At 39.1% G+C, this 23,836-nt stretch overlaps 1 protein-coding gene across 1 annotated transcript in view; it reads left to right on the forward strand.

The window, feature by feature from the left end:
- The window catches only part of LOC1279112 (neural-cadherin), a 139,319-nt gene that overhangs the window by 46,505 nt on the left and 68,978 nt on the right, over positions 1-23,836 (forward strand). The gene's annotated exons all lie outside the window — the stretch shown is intronic.

The following is a 23,836-nucleotide window of genomic DNA, read 5'->3' on the forward strand; positions in this document are numbered from 1 at the left end:
TTTTGTCGTCGCTCGAGGGGAACCAATTGTAATTGAAATTGGAGAAAAAAACTACTTCCTGGCTGTATACGAAAGCGTAATTGATTACAGTCTTTTAACGTGTTTCCTGGACCAAAAAGCATCCAGATAGAGAGTGAGAGAAAGAGAAATAGTATGTGTGAGAGAGACCGAAAAAAAGTGGGATGGGATCCGACTGAAGTGATATTCACTTCCTCTTCGTCGTACAGCCATAAAGGACCCAGGCTTTTGGGTCGGAAATAAAATTTCACCGAAAAATGGTCATCGGATGGTGCGATAAGAGGTGGGTCGAGTATTTTAAATCGAGTGGCCAAATTCCAACGAAACCACTGTGTCAAAATAATTCCTTTAAGTGATACACAAATTAAATACGCATCAGGAAGCGCTGGTACTGCCTTTTAAGCATTTACTGTGTAGCATGCACATGCACATGCTATATTGTTTATTATCAGTTCTCACTCAATTCTCATTACAAATAAGAAACACAAATTGTCAACACAACACAACACACACAAAGGTCATCTTTCAACCACTTAACACAATCCAAACCACATAAATAACCTTACGCCAGGAATTGTAAGTCAGCAGAAAAACGCTCAGCCAAAAAACACTTAAACACACACGCCACAACACTTGAAAAACACACAAGCCACACAACCCCGTAGCACAAGAACCCAGAACTGACCTAACTGAATAATTGCAACCATATGTAAACCCAAAAACCTGACCTTCAGCTTAACTGACATAAACCAGAAAGCGAAAGTAAAACGCAAAATCCATTTGGAGAGAAATTTACCATATAAATAAAGATAAAAGATGAGATCAGACACATACAGTCGGAGACAGTTAGAATCACAGTTACGCACAGTACGCGCAGTAGTGAAGTTGTGCGGTTAAGTCTTTTGTCGGTCAAGTCTTGACTTTACAAAAACTAAGTGAAATGTGTAACTAATTCTATTGTGTTTGTCCTCCACCTGAAACCTCGATGACATTCAGCAACGTCCGAAAACTCCACCCTTGTGCTTTTTTTTTTTTAAATATATGCCTAGAGAGTGATCTCTAAGCATATCATTGTTGAACTACCCGTCGCGTACGAACCAACTTGTTACACTTGGTGGAGCTATTTGTTTGTGGGTTAGTAAAATTGTTAAAAATGAGCCTCAAAGATCATTGCAATTGATCTACACGCTGCAAGCTACATGGTTAGTTTTGAACATATACTATGCTCAACCTAAATTTATTCCATCTTATCGAAGACTGACAAAACGGTTTCGACTAGCAGCCTTTGCGGATGTCTTATTTTATATCCATTTGATAACCATAAGCTCTTGACATGAATGTCGTCTATGGTTTTCCTGCCCTCCGTATAACGGGTTGATAGGCCATTGTTGGCTAATATATGTTTAATTTACGACAAAACGGGACAAAAACGCACTTGTTCACAAACGCATGTCAGTGGGAAAAACAAATAAGTTTCATTTAAGACAGTTTTAATATTAATATACTGTATGCTTCAAATTGTGACTTACACAAAAAATACATTAGGTTACTTATTAAAATCATTTAAATTATTGATTGCCTGTTGTGAAATGAGTGCAACTATAGTCATTTATGTTTTACTTTATAGTCAATGATAAGGCGATTTGTCAACCCATCACTTAACGAACAATAAACGAATAAGCAATCAATCCACATTCATTCTTGCAAGTTCTTTCTTTTTTTAAATTTCTGTTTTGTTAGGGAGACAGTTCATATAAGCATGCATCAACGAAGGAACGTTGTTATGTCCCAATTGGAATTGTTTAAAAATGAATTTGATTCGAAAAATACGCTTAAAAAACAATCAGCAAATTGCACTTTGTTGAACTTGACCCATCTATTTGTTTTAAATAAACTTCGGATGCTTAGAAAAACAGCAACGAAAATCGTGATGAAGATTTTTCACAAGTTATGCAACATTTGAAAAAAAATAAAATCATAGTATGATATGCTTTCGTGTTATATTAACTGTAGATTGATAGAAAATAATTAAGGCGGACAGTTTGTTCATGTAAACCGTCAGTTTACATGAATGTTCAGTTATGAAGTCATTTATACTGCATGAAATACTTAACGTACAATTCAATATGACTTCAATTTATTTTTTATGTACATTTTTTATTTAATTTTTTTTACTAACCACGAACCACCTACTAAGGAGACCAAATTATTAGGGAAAACCAAATTAAATAATCATACAGTTTGCAAATGGTTTGTTATACAGATGTCACATTCGAACCATTTCTATCAGCCTCCAAATAATTGATTCTTTTTATGTAAATCTAATGATTTATTGCAGCATCGCTTAGTTAATTTATTGCTTATCTACATTTAGAAAGTACCATAACTGCGACTGAAACGGTAACCGATATTAACGCCGACACCCCAGTTTTACAAATGAAAAAGAAGAACACAAAATACGCTCGCAATAAAACAAACAGATTGACGTTTGCTACTCACATCATTCTCTAACCACCGAGTGTGCAATGTTTTGCGTTTAGCCTAATTTAAAGCTCTCATGTCACTCTTGCCTGACTTCCACTCGTGCGCCGGTGGGATCTTCGCACCGGAGCAGTGGAGATTTGGGGGTGAGTTTGAAATCGACACAAAACGAAATGCCGGGTCGGGACACAAATTAAAATTATTCTCATGAAAATCGTGGCACATTTCATGTCTGCGAAAGAGCACACATACACGTGGGTGCAACATAAAAAACCAAAATTGAATGCTTTTCACGAGATCTTGCCTACATCATGTTCATTCGAGAACGGTGTGTGTACGTGCCGTGGGAATTGAACAAAACGCACACAAACAGAGCGCATCTAGCACTACAGTTTATTTTTTCTCGTGCTTTTCACAACACGCTATCCGTATGTGCAACATTTCTCTCAGAATTTGCTGTAAACCGGTTCATTCAAAATGTTTGTCATGGGTAAATCGGTAATTTATTCCTGCCCATGCATTGCTATCCGATTGAACTTTTGGACACATTTTGGCTTCTTGGGGAAGGAAAACCCTCTTGCAGAGTGTTATAGTGAGACGTAGAAAGTAACGCTCGTTTGCGGAAGATTGGTTATTTTGTTTATGATAATGTGCTCTTCCCTTTGCGGCGTATTGCTTCCAGCGTATTTATCGAAGCCGAATGTTATCCAGAACGGCGCGGGGAGTGTAGGATTCCCAAAATACGTTTATAGACATAGTTTGGAAACAGATAAATGAACAAGCGAAGCCTTCAAATTAAACTATTGTTTCATTGCGTCACCAAGCATACTCTGCCTGTCACAGGAAATTGACAGAAAAACGCCTTACAAAATCAAAAGACCGTTTGATAGCAGATGAAGACGTTGTTGCTCACGCAGTCCCGAAAAGGTCGGGATAGACATTTTGTAGCCAGATAGCCGGTTATTGGATTGCTTCTTTCCCATTGTACAAAATGTCTTAGTTTGGCATCTGTGCCCTTTCCGATGAAAACTACAGGCTTTCTGGGTGGGTGGGCTACAGTGTTGAATCGTATCTCACCAGCAAAGGACCGGCTGTCCATTTTGGGTAAAATACTCTTCGCACCTTACTTGACAGCACTGACGACGATGTTCACCACACAGTCCATCTCAGCAGGATGATAACAACAATGTATAAACCAGAAATCCTCCTCATACACTCGCACACACACACACACACGATCGGGCTATAGAAACCCATTGACCATGAAAGGCATTGTAAAGCACTCCGGTAATCTGAAGTGGTGAAGTTTGTACACAGTTTGTACAAATTTACCTAATCTCTTATTATCATTATTATTAGGTGGTTATTATTCGATGCTTTGGTTGACTTGGAGGCGCTGTCTCAATAGATTACGCAGTAATCGTTACGGACGTTACGCAGTAAATTGGGCTTAAAACTTTGGGGTTTTGCGTTATCTGACGCTGGATTCAACTGACAGCTGTCATTGAAATTCTGAAATTTCACTAAACCACATTCTTAATCGGGGCATGCGTAGAGAAAAGTTCAGACTCCGTACGCTCATACAACAAGAGACATTATCCGTCGTGTAATTCAAATGCAGCAGGTGTAAAATTCGAATCATCAAAGCAAAATATACAGCATTAATTATACAACACCGTAATGAGATTGGATTGGTTTAACACAAAGTGGTAGCAAGGGATCATTCCCCAAATCAGCCAGGTGTATAGCTAGAGCTTCAGTATCCATTCAAACACGAAAAATGAACCGCACCATGTATATTGTTTCTTTTTCACAACGCAATCGATGCTTCAGTGCATGTGTTGCCACCAATGACCGCGGGGAACACGGCGTTTTAAGTATAACGTATGAGAGAAGAGTTTGCCAATCATCGCGTTTTGAAAATCATTTGTATATTGATAGAATCACACTAGTGTAACGTTCCTGTAATCATGCCGACGAGGTGTTTTTTTTAAACACTAGTAGCGGGAAATGAGAAGGGTAACGAGGACCTAGGAACTCGGAGGGAGGGAAGATTTGTACTCAGAAGTCTGCAACTGCGATGAAATCGATATTGACTCAGTCGGGAGCGTAAAGATCATCAAGTGATTAGTTCGAACGTAGTATTTCTCATGCATATTTTCGACATTGAAAAGTCCATGACTTTTTTTGATCTAGCGCTGTTTAAAACATTCTCTCTTTGAATAAACGAATATACAAAAGACAGCCATGGAGCATCGTACTGGCATACATGTTCCATTTCAGCACACAAAATGGATTCGGTTTCACATAAAGTCAAAAGACAACAACTACGCTCCGTGTTTTCAGTGCACATAAAACTGTTTATCCTCCTGAACCTTTCTTTTGCATCGTCACAAAATGGGCGAAAAGCTTAAGGGAAAGGTTACTTTGAGTTGGTCTGCTGGCTAACGTCGACTCGGAAGATATCGAAGCACTGCGTACACACTGATTATACTGATAGCACAAATTGCTCAACGTTTCGGGTCAGATGCAAAATAACCCTAGCAAAACAATCTTCAGAGCATCAATTTCAGGAATCATTAACTGCCAGGTATGTTGGCTTGTCTTTTTTTATATCCCCTTTATCATACAGCCTCAGCACTTGGCGAAACGGAAAACGATTCAAAGATGCTCCTCTCTAAACAAGAGCTTCATTGCCGGACCAGCTTCACATACTTAAGAATGCTAGCATTACATTTTCCTTTGCAGAAAAACGCTACATAGGACATGTCTTCATTTGTTTTCCCTCTCAATTTTTCGTAGAATTGTTGCAATAAGCAACTCTGGTTCGAACCCGGCCTCGCCAATTAGGGCATACCATCAACGGCTTTGCGACGGGAAACAGAAACCTTCGTACGGACAATAGGCTGAGGCACTCATTTCTCAAACTTTAGGCTAGCAGTGCGACAGTCGGAACCAAGTACTAATGGGCGCCACATTCATTAGTCGATGCGTTGTATCCAATGCACTGTGCCGAACAAAAGTCCCATTACTCATTGTACAAAACCTCGTCCGTTGATTGTTTTTTTTGGACGTGCGCGACTGGGCAGAGGTTAGAAAATCTACCAAAAACGTTATGACCGAACAAATAGCAGAAGCACGAAAAAACATCAGCAACGCTGTCTTGTGTCAAAATTAACTCGCTTGATGGTGTTGCCTTTTTGTACCAGCAGACAATGGATGCAAGAAGATGGCACAACAATGATGGCACAACACACGAAACGCCTCAAGACGGACACAAGATGAGAAGCCTTATTGTTGCGTTTGGTCAAAATTAGTATCCAGAATCACTCCGTGAAAGGTGACGGGGCTAAAAGGGTATGCGAAAAAAAAAACACACACACACAATGTCGACAAAAGAGAGACCAACATTGCGCCTTGATTGTGTTTTGCATCGAAAAGATGTGTGAGCAGGAAATGTTTTATTATTTCTATCCTATAAGCGTGGGAAGTGACGTTCATTTCGTAACCTTAGATTTCGGACACTTAAAAATGGAGGACCTTACATTAACAAATACAATTTCAAAAGAAAGGTTTGTACGCTGCCTGTGGGTGGACAAATCGGCCACCCTCGTCGCAGCCTATTCCGCACCAGGCGGAAGCAGCACCATGGAAATGTCAATTATTATCTCTCTCGAGGACGTAACGGGGCGTCTTCTTCTGATTGTCTTTTGAGCTTGGTTCACACAAACCCGAGGGAGCCCGTGAAAAGCTTAACCCGCTCACACTCCCAGGAAGAAGGTAGGAAAAAACATGGTCGTCGTCTTATTTCGGTTCGCATTCAATCAAAAGGAACGCAACTTAACGGGTAAACTGGTAATGTCTGTTTTTTTTTTCGTACTTTAGTGCCTTTCGACAAAATGGTTGATTTGTGTTCTCAGTGACGACTCTTGCTCTTCCGCTGTTTGTTGGTAGAAAACGCATGCACGTGCAGGCACGCACGTGCAGGCACGCACGTGCAGGCACACACTTGCAGGCACGCACTTATAGGCACGCGTAACATGTTCATTCTTTTTATCTCTTTCACTACGTCTCTTTCACTACGCAAGTCGCACAGCAGAGCACACAATATGTGCCGAAAATCCGGATTCTAGTGTAGATCCGATTCCATGCCTTTTATTTCCGAAACGAGACAATATCATTTCTGAACACAATTTATACGATTATACGCATTTTAAGAGGTTCTTTGTTTCTTGCTCTATCTCTTCTTTTCTTTCATTTTCTCTCTTGCTTGTGTGCTCTCTCTGCAAGTGGTGTGTGAATCTTTTTGTTTTGTACACCATTTGCTGTGGTGAGCGAAAGCGTACGTTACACACTTGGTGTAACTGTGCAACGACCGAGGGGTTCGGGCGAGTGTTTACACCTGTTTCCATCTACGTTCGAATCTCGTGCCGTTTGCATCGAATCGCAAACCGCCTGCTTCGAATCGCATGCCACTACGATCGAATGCGTGCACCCATGGTTGAATCGCGTGCCAGTACGGTTGAATCGCGTTCCACTATGGTCGAATCATATGCCACTTCGATCGAATCGTGTGCCGCTACCATTGGATTTCTGAAAGCAAGAGCATAGTAAACTGTTTGTTTACGTTTGAAAGCTGTTTCCTTCTTCGCCGACGGCATTTCATTTGTAAAATACTAATAAATGGGATTTATTCTCTGATTATAGGTAAACCCCACGAATATTGGTTGAAACCAAGGATTTTACCATCAACAACGAACACCGAATATTAGTTGAACTTAAGGATTTTACCATCAACATCAGGGGATATTCGTCGATAACAAGGATTTTACGTGTAATCAGTGAATAACTGCCTTTTATTAGTACTATTTTACAAACGAAATGCCGTCGGCGAAGAAAGATATAGCTTGCAAACGTAAACAAACAGTTTACTATGCTCTTGCTTTCAGAAATGCAATGGTAGCGGCACACAATTCGATCGTAGTGGCATATGATTCGACCATAGTGGAACGCGATTCAACCGTACTGGCACGCGATTCAACCATGGGTGCACGCATTCGATCGTAGTGGCATGCGATTCGAAGCAGGCGGTTTGCGATTCGATGCAAACGGCACGAGATTCGAACGTAGATGGAAGCAGGTGTAATTACTAAAAACCTGCTAAATCCAACGTATGTGATGCTGTAAGTACCAATGTTAATTATAGAAGAGACATGCCTCATCGTAAGTATTTTCAAAAGCTGTAGAGGAAGTGCACTCCATCGAGTGATCGATTTACAGGGTTTTCGAGGATAATATAGACATGTTCAGCGAGTTGTAGATTCATTCATATGCCGTGTCAACGCCTACTTCCGAACAATTCTATATCTCGCTGAAAGTGTCTATTTTATGCCTGAACGAATCTACAACTCGCTGAACATATCTATATAATTCTCGAAAACCCTGTATGTAGCCGATGAAAAATTCCTCAGCAAATAAGTTAACAATGGCTGACCAAAACATCTATCTGAATCCATACAAGCACATACACATTGAGCAGTACTTGCATTTAAAAGTACTTCAGTTGAAACGCTTTGCCCTAATAGTAATCACTCGCAATACTGTCACCGCACTGATCGGGTGTATTACCGGCAACAGAAGCACTGCATGTTGAAAACCTTTATAAATATCCAGACGAAATGAGAATTTTACAAAGAATATGTTCTTCTTCTTCTTCTTTGGCTCAACAATCGATGTTGGTCAAGGCCTGCCTGTACCACTAGTGGGCTTGGCTTTCAGTGACTAATTGTTTCCACCCCATAGCAGGATAGTCAGTCCTACGTATGGCGGCGCGGTCTATTTGGGGATTGAACCCATGACGGGCATGTTGTTAAGTCGTACGAGTTGACGACTGTACTACGAGACTAAGAATATGTTACCCCCAAAAAAAGATGTGCTTTTCATGCCTGATGGCTTATGTTTTCCCCATTCCAGATCTCAACACAGATACTACTGTTCAATTAGATCCGTCAATCTTTCGAAACATACCTTTCAAATTATTCCTAATTATTCGGTAAGCAGTACGATGCATGAAGCAAAAGACGAACAAGTTCCTTTGAAAAAGAGACGCTAGTCGTTCGTTCTCATTTCCCATATCTTTCACCTCTATGTATAAGGACAATCACAATCAACTGACTAATCGTTTGGGATTGTAGAATGTTATGAATCAATTTGTTCAAGAGCTTGTCTCGCAAGCGATACGGACGCTATCGACGGTTTTCTGAACTCGCAAAGAATTAATTGCTGGAGCGGATGAAGAGGAAAGCTTTCAAATTAAATGATAATATCCGTATGAATGAATATTCAGATAAAACGAAATAACACACAGACGTAAGGCCATTTCCCCTTGCGTGTGCACAGGAAAAGCATTCCATCGACCGTTTATAGTTTCAATGCCGGAAAACAGCTGCAATTTCCCACGGATTGTCTGCCGCAAGCTACCCACACACAATACATACTACTTGCAATGTGTTTTATTTTGTACGAGTTTAAACTATGCAAACATCCATAACAAGCGTCTAAAAATAACCAACTGCAGGACATTGCATAAACCTTTTTGTTGCCAGATAAGATCAAAAAATTTCAATGACATTCAACGCTTTTCATTCGTGGAAGATAAGTGAAAGAGAATGAGTAAGCGCGAGATAAATTGAATGTAAGAGAAGTAACTTGAAGAGAAGAAGAATCCATCAACTCAACCTTGTACAAAAAGTACACACTGTCAATAAAAAAATCAATAAGAGTTTGGTGACGCATCGCAAGTATTTTCAATGACAATGTTTTATTTTTTGCTCATTTACGCGTCGTTTCATCGATTTTACTATTAGCACTGCTTTGATAGCCTCTTTAAAAGTACTACGTGACACTTCGATTGTTAGCTGGTATCTGACAAAAGTCACATTTTTGTGGTCGAAATACTTCTCGCTGGCAAAGTATTGGTTTGACGCTGGAGTGCTTCATTTATCTCTCTCCCGATGAGCCGCATGCTGGGAAACCGTACTGTTTGATTTACAGCGGCACCCGCGCTTTCTCGAGCGTGTGCTTATATTCGTTCATTACGTTTTGCTGTACACGTAACGTTTTGTTGTTCTCTTTTTAATTTTCCAGAATCCTTGCAAATGCGACAATCAAATATTGGTGGTTTGTAAGCGCAAGGATTGTTTTTAAGTTCAAGGTTTTTAAGTGAAGCAAAAAACATAAAAAATAAAATTCTTTAAAGTTGGAGCTTTGCATTAAAAAGAGGTTAAATATTGCTTAGCAGTGTCATATGATGCATTATATTATTGTTTTCAAGCTAAATTTTTTTAATTGATGTAATAGTTGAATGTATAACATTACAAGAAGCGTGCGGAACATACGAAATTTATGCTTTGTAATTTATTTATTTAATTAGAATAAAAACAAAACACATTGGTGAGCTGACGTGTGGTAGACCGTAACGCTTTCATTAGCATTGCAATCAGATAAATTCCAAGGCTCATTTTTCAACCGATAAAACTCTACATTCAAGTTTGGATGTTGATGTGAAAATGGAAAGGAAAGTTTTTTTTATTTATTTTTAGCATGTAATCCTTCATGCAGATGATCACGCTGATGATCTGTTGGTTGGCATAAATTCCTTAAAAATCAATTGAATCGTTTGATTGCAGTTATAAATGACTATGCCGGAGATGCATGCATTTAAATGTTTGTTTGCGAAAGAAATTAATTGAAATATACATCATTGCATGTATTTTATGAATTATTTTTATACAGCAACATAGTGTCGGTAAAATGTGCATTGCATCTGTACAGTTGAGTACGGAAACGAGGGCCATGTTTGACAAAGTATTTATGAACTCAGTTTTCCACAAAATGAATGAAATGTTCCCACATAAAATGCGCTTTTTGAAGCCAGCCATCATTACCTAGCAACACCACGATCATATATGCTCTTTGCTCTGCTCTGCTCTTTTCGAAGGTAAAGACCGTGAAATGTCGTCAAATTGAATGTCGCACTTTGACACTGTGCCATTCATTTCGATGGATAAATTATGTGCTTGTGAGTTTCGTTACGCGTGAAATATCGCAATACTATCTTTTTTTTTTTTTAACACGAAACGTCATCTCGTGAAAACCATTTTCAATAGCCGAAATACGACCTCGATGTACAGAGGAAATCATTTCATTGCGGTTATTAAGTTCAACCACTAAATAAAACGGATGAATTTTTTTCACTTTTCTCCTGTTGTTTCCTCTACGCTAGAGGGAAGAGCTATAGGATCCAGAACGACAAACCAAGAGGAGAAATTTTCGCTTCCATTCTCACCAATCGTGGAAGTATTCCCGCGAATCCCAATCGATAACGGCTTCATTACTTAATCGTTTTTCGGGAAATGGGTTTCGATATGTGCGCTAACGTAGCGTTGCCAGCATGGTGGCAAAGCGGACGTTAGTGTCCATATCGAATTTTTGCAAATCAGGCACATTTTTTCTCGTACTCTTTCGTACTATGCTTCCTAATTTTCGCAACCGAGTAAGCACCGGAAGCGTGTGTGCAATGCAGCTTGGGATTGAAGGTCATCTATTATGCCACCGGCACCACAAATGAAGGTTCGTGTTCACACACGTCAGAAAAGCAGGAAAGCAAACGAAACGAACTAAAAAAAGGAAAACATTTGCCATTTGGGACAGCTTTCAACGAATCTTGCCCATGACCACTGAACCTCGTCGCTCTCCTTCCGTAAACGAAATCGACCATATGGTATCAAGAGACGTCATATTATTAGGAAATGGAAAGTGATTGTAGTGCAATAAAATTGCGAGTACAGCAAGATTTTGTCGATCAGGAATGGATGAAATTTAAAGAAGGAAATACAAATAAAAATTACGCTTTCCTCGTTTAAAGGAGCATGTGTTTTCGGAAGCTGTGAATCGAATTCATCCTTAACTGTCAACGTTAACGTTATCATGGTCTCGTGGAAGTTGCAAAAGTTCTTACGCTATTAAGCAGAGTTGGCAATTGCATAATCGAAATCGAATTTCGAACTGAATTAGGAATAGATTAAATATGAACTCGTAAGCATAGATGAGGATAGCTAAATGAACTCTAAATGAACTTTTGTAATTGATATTGAAATGAACTTTTGTAATGAACTCAAGACAATTGGCAATTGAATTTACAGTTGCAAGCGGACATTTGAACGAGTCACATTTAATTTCACAACCGACACATTTTTCTACACTTTTGAGAAAGGAAACGTACTTCACAAGCGTATACGAACATTCGTTAGTTTTTTCACAAGCAGTGATAGCCGATTTTTTTATATATGAAAAAATGAATGAATATTTGGAATTGGGTGCCAAAGTTGAAATAAACTTGGCGCATAGTATGTCTACAAAGCGAACCCCATAATCGAGAAACTCAATGGAGTGTGGAAGGTGCTACAAATTCAATTACAGGTCACCTTTTAGTACACGGGGTCCTACGCCGAGCCACACATAGTGATACTTTTATGTAATACGCAGGAACGAGCCAAATTTAAAATTGAAATCGTCAGCAAAAGAGTTTCTTGGCACGGTACAAAGCCTGTAGATGGCGTGAAGCACCAAGAAATGCAAGGAAATGGTGAATACCTACGCTTATTTTTATCTTTTTTGTGTGGTGTATGGTAAGGTGGTGTAAAGTTTTAGAAAATTTAAATTTGTGTACTTCATTGCCATCGTGTGTTCTTGTGATGCATAATAAACTCTAAAAAAATGAAATTGCTTACAAATGTCATTTCAGCACCAATTGCCACATTCGCATTCGCATCAGTAAAGCAATGGAAAACGATTATGTAGAAAAGATCAACAAAAATTAGTAACATTAAACAATACATCCCTCTTAATCTGGCACCACCAGCATCAACCTGCATTCAAAAGAATTAGATACCTGTGGTTGCCGTTACGCGTGATCTGTCTTGGCATCGTCGATGGCACCTTGAAATTTCCAAAAAACAACCCCGTCCCCAGCACCGAGGCTCAATGATTTATGCGAAGCACGCACCCGTACCGGCACATTCACCAAATGGAAAGTGTTTTTTGAACAGATTACCCTAAGATTTATGACCAGATCCACAGTTCGGCTTTCGTTTTTGTGGGAAAAATTATACGAATTCAACTAATTTTACATCAATCGAAGTGAAGCAAAATTTAAAAAAATCCCTCTAGCACGTCAGGCTGGATGAATTGGTCCCCATCCGTCAGTCATCTAACGCAGATCACGTACTTTACCAATCAGCTTCGGGGCGTCCTCAAACTGGTGGCATGGTAATAAATTGCTCTCACAACAACAACAAAAAATACATTTTCACTCAACCTCTAGTTACTACCTACCAGCTATCTTGTTGACACGTTTTTGAATGTGTGTAGATGTGAGTGTATCTATTCTCATAAGGATGAAATGCAAAAACCTTTAAGCATATATAAGATATTTAGGAAAAATAGTATAAAATTGCTACAATAATATTTGGAAAAATAGTATAAATTCCCTAAAATCGCTATTGAGGCCCAATAGCGAAGGTCACTGGTCATGGTGACAATGGACGTTGAGACAAATATCAACAAAATATATCTTAAAAGCAATCATTCGTATCTTTCGTGTCATTCACCCTTCAACCACAAAGGCGTGTCCTGTTGAGCTAATTGTGTTTCGATCAGGAGCTGGCCACAAAAGTTGTTTTCATAAGGACACCTGGAACCCGGATATCATGTGGCCACGAAAGGTACGTTCAAACGCACCACTCATTGGAGAATGAAGAATCGTAGCCATTCGTCTACTATCTTGAAGATACTTCTGGCAAAGACATGTCTTATCTAACAATCAGGGAAGAACAAGAGCTCATTTGGCAAAAAGGCTACACTAGTTGTGTTCGGGATACGGATACGGGATACGTTCGGGATACACTGATGTACCAATTATGGACATACGAAAAAAAAATCACATTTTCGTTTATAGCAAAATTTTATTTGAAGTCGTTAAATAACTTATATTTTGCATCAAAATAATGATTTTAAAACAAATTTATGATTAAGTACTTAAAACGCTAATATCCTTAGCAAAATGGTAAAAGATGCCTAACATCTTGGCAACACATTTTAAAAAGGGTAACACTTAGCAAACGGAAGCGGCCAGCACGGAACGAATGAAGCACAAATGTGGCAAAATGATACTATTTGAAATACAAAATCCAACCGTGGTTTAAGAATGTAAATAGACTGTTTTAGAGCGAAAATAGTGTTCGGTATAGCCATAATTGGTAATAAAGCCACAATTAGTACTCTTACCCTGCGCTAACATTCTTTTTTATTGAAGTTACAGATAATGCTTTTAATCAAAACATCATTTTTATTGGCATTCGTCCTTTGATTCAAACCAAACTATTATAAACTTATTAGCTTTACTAGTTTTAAGAAATTAGTATTCAACCTTCAATCAACTAGATATCCACTATTTAAACTGCTAGATCATCTCGGGGGTGGCTATCGTTGCTGATGTCAAATGAAACTCTTACTTATCGGCTCACATATAAAATTGAATATCGCCTAAAGTGCAACCATTATAATTCTACCCTTCTTGCATGATAGAAATGGAGCATTTGTGATCAAATTTAAATTTTTACAATTTTTTTATTGTTGTGGTAAAAACCAATACCCGGTTAGTCCTTCTGTCCACATTGTGCTACTTTTCAAATAAAATCTATTTGCTTAATTCAAGCCAAAACCTTAAAAAAAACGTTTTACCAATCCACAATGTTCATCCGGAAGTTATCACCATTATCTAGTGAATGAGCGTGAAATCTAATCCGCCACATTTCAATCCTCTTTTTCGAATGCTAAAGCGAGAAAAACTTGCAGGGTGGTAATCTTTGCAAAATGGTAAAATAAGCACATCGGATAAATGGATTTAGTTCTTGTTTTCGCGTGATTTTCCAGTTCCATTCACCATATTGAGATGTTAGGGGGGTAGTTGAGGGGATAGTTAGGCTCTCTTTCTCGATCAGGCCATATGCATTTTTTTTAATTTCTATGATCTTTTAAATTTCTATGGTCGCTTGCAATAAATTCACAGTGTTGGTCGTTTTATATCCCTTATGTGCTTGATTCAATGCAATGCTTTGGCTAAATCCTACTCCTTACCCCACACCATTTCGAGATGTCCATGAATTCGTCGAGATTCACCTTGCATGACCTCTCCGAAGATATGTTGTACATATAATGAAATCTAGAATTTAAGACACAAATTTCCATCTTAACGGATCGAACCGGCTTCTCCATATCGAGCATTACCCATCACTTGTGCAACGATATGTTGCGTTACCGTTTCATTGTTCCTTTTCTGGGTTCGATTCCAATCCCCCATCTTTCCTCTGAAACGCATTCTTTCCCAGATTCCCGTGCAACATTGCCCTTTTTGGAGTCTTAGTCTTCTTTCCAATCCACCATCTGGCAGAAAGGTGGGGGCATAAACGCAAACAACCTGAGAAAAAGGTACCGAATGAGACGACGGTAGCCCATCGATTTTATGCAAATTTATGCAGCCCCCGAATGCCAGGCACAGGGCTTTAACGAGAAGCTTCATCGTAATCGTTCCTCGCTGCGGCCAGCCTGTATCGATTGTGAGGTTCTTGGGTAAGACACACAACTCTCGTGATGGTGGGATTATCACCCAGATTACAGCTTCTCCGTGAAAGGGATCCAACAAGAAACGTAAGGTCTAAGGAGTCATACAATCGCTTGTTTGTGTATCATTCTGCTCTGCCGTTGGTAAAGCCGGCTGGTGAAAATTTTGTGCAAACGAAAGGAAAAATGACCAATTTTAAATGATCAGGTTATGAGCATTCCGATCCGTTGCCTTCCTGCCTGTCTGCGGCTTGTGATTTCGGTAAAAGCCCACAAATTTGATGAGGAATGTAAAGTATGCTTGGCCTATCCCTTGGGTCATGCCTACCCGTTGGTTAGTCATGTCTACCCCTTAGCACACCGAAAGGCAAGCATGGGGCCACTGTGTATCACCTGCTTTGAAGTTATTCGACATCCAGGACTTCACTGCATATTTTATAGCTGGTATATTTCTTAGCTTGATATATTTCAATGTTCTGGTTTCAGATTTTACAATTCTAACGAAACAGCGCTATGAATCACTGTGTCACAAACATATTTTTTAAGTTACATGCTATTGCCATACTTGAATACAAAGGGCTTAGTAAAGGGTATTATTCATTTAGCATCTCGTACAAATTTGTTACCAAGAATTATAGACGATAGTCATCCTGTATGCCGGTCTCATGGTACAGTCGTCAACTCGACTACGACTTAACAACATGCCCGATATGGGTTCAAGTTCCAAATCGACCGTGGTGCCATACGTAGGACTGATTATCCTGCTATGGGGGGTGATCTGAAAGTCTCTGAAGCCAACTACACTAGTGATAAAGGCAGACCTTGACTGACCACGGTTGCTAGCTAAGTAAACTCGACCATAAAAATACGTCCAATGAACGTCAAATATGTGTATTGAAGATCTAGTAAAATGGTTCTATGAAGATCCAGTCACCACATAATTCATTTGCCAGTAAAAGGAAACTTAGGGGAAGCAATCAACTAATAATATACTATCACCCTCCGTAATGATTTGCCAACCATGTTCTTCACACCGGACATCCGATGCTGTGTGATATAACGAATGAGCTGGAAATGTTTGCTTGATTTATGATTTTGACATGATCAGCCAGTAGTGCTTCCGCCCAGTGCCCACATGGTGCTGAGAGTTCGATTCTCGACACCAACAGCGATGGCAAAAATAATTCAATTACAGCTCCGAGGATTACTGCCACTGGGACGTATCGATTAACGAGGAAGTGACTACCCGTATCTCACACCCTCAAGAGGGTGATTGACGATTCTGCCTAACGGGATTGAATGGTAGTCCGGACTATGACGTATGTTTCCCACGGAGAGCGGAATGCAAGAATCGATGTATGCCTGCCTGCGTCCGAATCATGCAGTGTATGTTTGTTCGCATGTGTACTTTCGGAATTACGAAATTGCGCTTTTTTCCATTGCTTCTTCACATCATGCAAGCACTCTAGCCGCTTTTTTCCACCAATCTTAGAACCTGGGAGCGGTGTCCTCTCGATTAAATCCACCTGTTCCTACCTATCCTTCCAATCCCGACTGGTTTGCTCATTTTATGGATATCCGGATTTAAAGCTTTTAGGAAAATGGAACCGAATAGTTTACTGCAATTGGGGACCCATCCCCGTTCAAACATCCAATATTGCTCCCTAACAAACCATGTATCAACAAACTCATAGCAGATGTTGGCTGTTCTAGCCATAGCCAATCAAATTTACATCTTTGGAGGATGTGCGAAGATATACACAAGCATAAATGTTTTTTTCAAATGACGAATGAAAAGGGAATGCAAAAAAATTAATTGCAATATGATTTCTACAAACTTCGTTGTAGCATTGGGACCATTTCAAGACCTGAAATCAATGTCATACTGTCGCGCACAAGCGCTACCAGAGACTCCTAGTACTTAGTATCGCACAAAAGGGTTGGATTTTCGCCTTTGAAAACTGTGTGCAATAATTTCCGATGTAAACAACGAGCACACCAAACATTCATTTCCAAAGCACAGATTCATCGTCACTTTTGGGCTGTTCGCTCAAGCAGTGAGCAGTTTTTCAGCCATGTGTGACTTAATATACTCTTCAATGTTTATAGTGCGATAGAAAAGTCGTGATCATAAATTGATAATACCTCCTGCAATTTTCTTTTCGCTTTTCGAGAGCTGCTGCTAAAATTTCCAACAAAAAACAAAAGCAATTCTAGCAATTAAAACAATTCTCTGAACTTATTGAAATCCCGAGGCATCTGGCAGTGACGGTTGAATTTTTTCACCGTCGTCAATCTTTTGTTCCCCATAGTCCGTCCGGAAATGAAAGTTGCTGCATAATGGTAGGTCCATTATTGCGATTCTCGGTAGTTTGTACAATATTTAAAGTACCAAAATATTCAAAACAAAGTAATGACCCCATGAACAAGTACACTTTTCGTGGAATAGATGAAAGATTCAATTTTTTCATCGTACAATGTGTTTATTATTGCCATAACTCTGCATTCCTGGCAATACGCCCTATCTTCGTTAAAGAGCATGTTTTACCAAGAAGGTTAAAGAATAGCTATATTGTGCTATAAGATTCGAATTTCAAAACCATGTAAGTCAATATTGCAATAAAATGTAATTTATAACATACTATCTCTCTCGGTACACCAAACGATACGTTATTATTTACCTTTATTGACTGTTAAGAGCATGGGTGTGGTTTCTTGAAGAAAAATAACAACAACCATACTGAAGCTACTGATAATTTTTTTCAATAAAATGTCGGTGGGCTCGATGATAAACTGAATAATGTGCAAAGGTCGTTACTGCAGTAAAGGCACACACTTCCAGGAGAACTGAGCATCCCATCCATGCCCAGGTTTGACCGGACTACATACCGTTATTATTACACCAAACATGTTGTGCCCTGTAAATATCACCCCAGAATTTTTTCTGTTTGCATAATCCAGTTTCGGTACCCAGCAAAGCACCAACAACAGCAAGAAGAAGATAAATATCACACACACCAACGAAACAAAAAGTTCCCACACCACACATCGACATTGGTTTCATCATGCATAACCAACGACCGTAACCGCTCTGGTAAATCAGAGCCCAAATGATCCTTGCCGACCTTTTCAGGCAAATTGCGGACCGGGGTCGTATCCAAAAATCCGGTCACCCAAGCCACTTTCGGCGACTCACACTTTTGGTCCATGAAAACTGTCGAGCTGCTTAAGCCAAAGTTCTTCGGAGCGGGTAAGTTAATGGAATTTCGAAAGCGGCCCATCAACCGATCTAAGAAGATGAGGAAGAATGAGACCATCATCATGAGCCAGTATTGTTGATATTGTCGTCCAATAAATCGCAACTCCCTTGGCAGTTCACACGAGCACGTAGTCCCGATGCGCACCTTTTGCCGGTGTCTTCTCACTCGCAGTCTCGTTTCCTCGGCGAAGACCTCTTGATCCCTGTTTACCATCTGCTCAGCTAGATGTCTGTATTCGCTCTGCTCGTTTGTCCCCAAATCCTCTGTCCCGAACAAAATGAAACCAGATTATGCGGGTGCTTTAATTAGTAATCCTCCTTTCCATCGGTTCGACCCGGGTTTGGTGTTTTTTTGTAATCTGACCGGGGATAAATACTCAGTGCACGGGGGCAACCGTATGAACGCTCCGTATCGCTCCGGGGACTATCAGAATGGGGATTTGTTCGTAATAGATTTCCATAACAAAATAGCGTCGAGCAGTAGTTTTCCACGTGTGGACCGCCCAGTTATAAAGTGCTACGAGTGAATAGTGATTAAGTGTGTGTCTTTGTAGAGGTGAAGAGGTGTGCATGTGCTTAATTGATATGATTGAAAGAATCCACCCAAGCTGATGGCATAGTTTGGGAGTTGGTTTTGTAAAAGAAAACATTTCCGTACAATATGTTCATTGGCGACAGTGTTTCTGTTCGAAGATCATTGTCATTCTTCAGTAATTGTTATTAAAAGAGGAAAAACAAGACTCATAACAAATGTTTCCTTTGTTCATTCATCGTATTTTACAAAAAATGATGAAAATATAATCAAAAAGTTTTTGATTTATTTATTGTTTATTATTTGTCGTTATACGATTCCCAGCATAAGTTTTTTAAAATCTGCTTCAAATTTTACATTTTTTTACTTAAACAAACGGAGCTATATTATGCAATAAAATCATTGAATATTATTGAAATTCTATATTTAAAATATATATATATATATATATATATATATATATATATATATATATATATATATATATATATATATATATATATATATATATATATATATATATATATATATATATATATATATATATATATATATATATATATATATATATAAATACTCGATAAGAATCACAAAAGTTACATGAACAGTAGATTTAAATTAAGCGTAAAAGCAAATTTTTGCATACAGAATAAAAGTGCACAACCCATATTTTGCGTGAAACAGTTCGATATACACCAATCCTACCAACGATCCCGTCAACCAAATACACAACGCAACAGACGCCCATAACGCAACAGTCCCTAACCTCGATAACTAATGTCCACCTGTCAAACGAAATGCAGTTTACTGAATCAAATCACGAACAGTTCCTCTAAAAAGAAAAATGAAAAGGACCAACATCCAAATTGAAATAACGGGTGGAAGATAAATCACCATCATCAATTAGATGCTCGTCCTGTACAGCATGACTACCCTTTCGGGAACGGATGATGAGCTGTCCAATTACGTTTCTTCTCACCCAACCCAGAACTCATTGCGGTGAACGAATGTGCTCGCGGTGGATGCAAACGTTGTTGCCGACCGTGCGGTTGAAAACTGTGACAAGAAAGCAACCGAAATGAATGTATGTAAGTGACTGTTCACCAAAGAGCAATGCAAGAAGTACGGTACCATTTCGTCAGGGCAATCTTTCCTCAAACCATTTCTAAGTTTTCGCCGGCATTGCTCTTAAATCCAATTGCATCAGCAGAAGTGGAAAATATTCACCTCCTATGCTCGAAATATAATGTGTTGGAGCAAAAGATAGTAAGCATAAGAAACAACCCGAAAAGCTCATCGCATCATTCTTTGGTCAGTGATGGAAAATCTTCCAGAATGGCAACATATTTTCCCGCTGACTGTTTCCCTTCCGTGGTAAAGAGCTTTTCCAAGCCTCAGGCCCAGAAGCAGCAGTTCCTTTCGCTTCTTTCGTTCTCAATGCAATGATCATTTCTGTTGAACGTGATAACAGAACCACACTAGGACCACTTCTGGGAACCCCTGGTTCATGGAAAAAAGAAACAACACAACGACGGAGTTTGGGAAAATCGAAGGAAGATAGCACAATAAACTCCATCCCAATATTATACAGAACGGAAAACAGAATGTGAGCATCACTACACCAAATCGGTGCACTTTTTTATTAAATTTATTCCTCTTAGTGTTTGTTTATTGCACAAAAATGTCATCGCTGTCTGAACAACCATTTGGTGTTGCGGGGCAAACACGGAAATTCCGGAAGTGGGAGTGCAGTGAACCCCGGTGTGGAAAGAAAGCTCAAAAACATTATACTTTCCTTTCAATCTTGTTTTTATCGACGACATGTGCCTTTGGAAACGAAATTGCATCTTTTGTTTTGGGGAGGCACGGTTATAAAAATATAAATGCAATTGTGCTTGTGGCTATGTGTTGTTTTTGGAACAGAAAAAATAAGAATCGTTTCTTGCAGTTGGAATGTCGGAAGCACGTGATGCTCAATTAGGTTGTTATTTTTTAAGCTAGCGAGTATTGGACAGTGGCTACAAAACGGAAGACTTGTGAACAATTGGCGGATTGGTACGTGGTGCTAATAGCTCAGTTTTTCAATAAGATGCTTATAAAAGTTATCGTCAAGATAGAAGGAATAATAACTGACGCTTTTGTTTGAGATCTATTAAATAAATTGGGTTTTCCTATTAAAAAAAATCATGCCTTCATAACGATAAATTCGCAAAGCACGTGGAAGATTACATCTAGCAAAATATTAAAAATGTTTCCTCTTATTCTCCTAGCATTAATTCAACAGACCCACATATTTAGTCTTCTATTTATCTCAGTGTTCATTGTTCAATCAAAAAGATAAAATGAGTTTAAGAAAAAAATTAGAAGCCCACTTACCAGCAGCTCGCTCGTGCCACTCTCCCAGAGGACAGACAAACATGTGATAGCTTCATCCATTCTAGTTTTAGTCTATCATTCTCGCTGATGCGCTAATGTGTGATCACCAGCGTATGCAGCCTTCTCAATAGATTCTAATATCTTACTCCTAGACCCCACTATCACATCACAAGTTACAGATACAGTCACTGGGGCTCGTATTAATAGACGGTCGTAAAACAAAACATGATTCTATACCAAAGTCAATTAGCCTCGCAAACGGCATGTTCTGTTTCTGCATCGGTCACATGAAGGAAAGCAGATGAGGTTTTGACCGCCTGACGATGACGCACTCATGGAATTATTTCCAATAATTGGGTCGGCTAGGAGAGAGGGAGATAGAGACAGAGAGAGATATAGATAAAACGAGAGAGAGAGAGAGAGAGAGAGAGAGAGAGAGAGAGAGAGAGAGAGAGAGAATAAAATAGAAAGAAAGATCAAGCAGAAGCCATGCATTCGCTTACCAGCTGTTAAAATAATAACAAATGTAAAGTGTCCTGCCCGACGCTAAATAGCAGCATCATCTAAGGGAGGTTGCCGAAGACGATTTTATGTCACGTTAATAAAATGTATTGGTTTCGCGTGGCCCTGATGCAAGGATGATACATTCGCAACTATTTTCCATGCTGATCGGGCGTTGTCTTATTTTAGTTGCTATAGTCGCTTTTGGAGGTACTTTATCTGCCAGATCACGCTTTTTATTACCATTAGCACAGCTATCCTTCCAAGAGTACTGTTTAAATAAGGGACATCGATGGGGCCGGCGATGGTATGGGTGTATTGACTCTCACAGAACATGGCAGATTTGTCCTGTGACGTTTTATTCTCATATTGCGTCCTCAACGAACGATTCCATGGTCACAACTATCGTTGTCAATTGATTGTCATTAACACTCTGGGCGCTGGCAACTCTATGTTCACTGCCAACAACTGGCAACACAATGTTCTTCAATGTTACGTGCCTGATACGATATGCTACATGAACAGCAAGGGTCTACTGTTTATAACTACATTACGTTGAATGGTTAATGGTAGTATGTAAATGTGCTTATCACCTCCTGTAAATCACCTTGATTAAAATAAATAAATAGCAAGAATCATTTCAAATTGATTTACAGATGTTGCCATGACGAAGAGAGACAAAGAGAGAGAGAGAGAGAGAGAGAGAGAGAGAGAGAGAGAGAGAGGGAGAGAGAGATGGACACAAGAAGAAGAAGAAGAAGAAGAAGAGAGAGAGAGAGAGAGAGAGAGAGAGAGAGAGAGAGAGAGAGAGAAAGTAAAAAGGAAGTAAAACTAAAACAGCAAAATTGAAAATCTTTCTTTTGATTCTTGTACCAGTTCTTGGGTTCTTTTCATATACGAGTACAAGAGAAAAACAGCATCCAAACCCCGTTGTAGTTAAAACTGTCGTTCTGTCAGTCTAAAAGGACACTAACATCCAGCATCACGTGTCCAGACCTTAAAACAAGTTAAAAATTAAAAAAAAGTATTGTGTGTGTGTGTGTGTGTGTGTGTGTGTGTGTGTGTGTGTGTGTGTGTTAATTTGAGGATTATAAAATGAATTTTGAGGCTGTTCGGAACATGAATCAAATCATCCGTAAATTGAACTATGAGCTTGAAACTGTCCGAAATATGCATCAAATTATCGTAGATGTTATTACAATTTGCAATTCTTCAAGTAAAATTATTGAAAATCTTCATTATTTTGTAAAATGTAGAAGGTTTGTTTTAGTCAAGTCAGCTAAACAGAGGTTTTTCAAAATTAAATTCATGTTAGTAAAACAATATGAAATGCCAAACATGCCTTTGGTGTCCGTAATTCGAAGCAATTATATATTAGTCAGGTATATTACGACTGTAACCTTGTACGTCCTTGAAAGGTATCATTTTAACGTAAAATTTAAAACTGCATAGTAAGTTGAAAAAAATCACGGAACAGTATTTATCATAAAATTAAATGAAAAACAATATACAACAAGAAGTTCCAATTTGAACCCGGATGGTAACAGTTATATCTCATCAAAGTTTGAGTCGTACTGAGTCTCAAGGCATGGCGTACATGGCTCGCGTTCAAATGAACGTACGAATGGAAGTCAGAAATCATGCTAGTAGAAATGGATTTTGAATTGCTTCAAATTGTGCTGCCGGCTGCATTTCTATGCACACAGTCCCCACTTGAAGGATAGGGAAGGGAGGCCAAACACAACCTTCTGTGTCTTGGGACCATGGAGATTCCGTACGGCGATTGCAATTGCACTCAGCTGGAACGCGTGAACAACCATTCGCTATCGGTTCGATGGATATCTATGTTTGGATTTCGGATTTTTTCAGGGCGCCAATGCACATGCTTTTTGCTTCTTCGAATCACTCCAACAGAAAATCTAGAATCGAGCACACTTAATGGATCCAATGCCACCGAAAACGAAACGAACCATTGGATTGGTTGGGAA

This window comes from Anopheles gambiae, chromosome 3, assembly GCF_943734735.2.
Source record: "Anopheles gambiae chromosome 3, idAnoGambNW_F1_1, whole genome shotgun sequence".
Classification (NCBI taxonomy): Eukaryota; Metazoa; Arthropoda; class Insecta; order Diptera; family Culicidae; genus Anopheles; species Anopheles gambiae.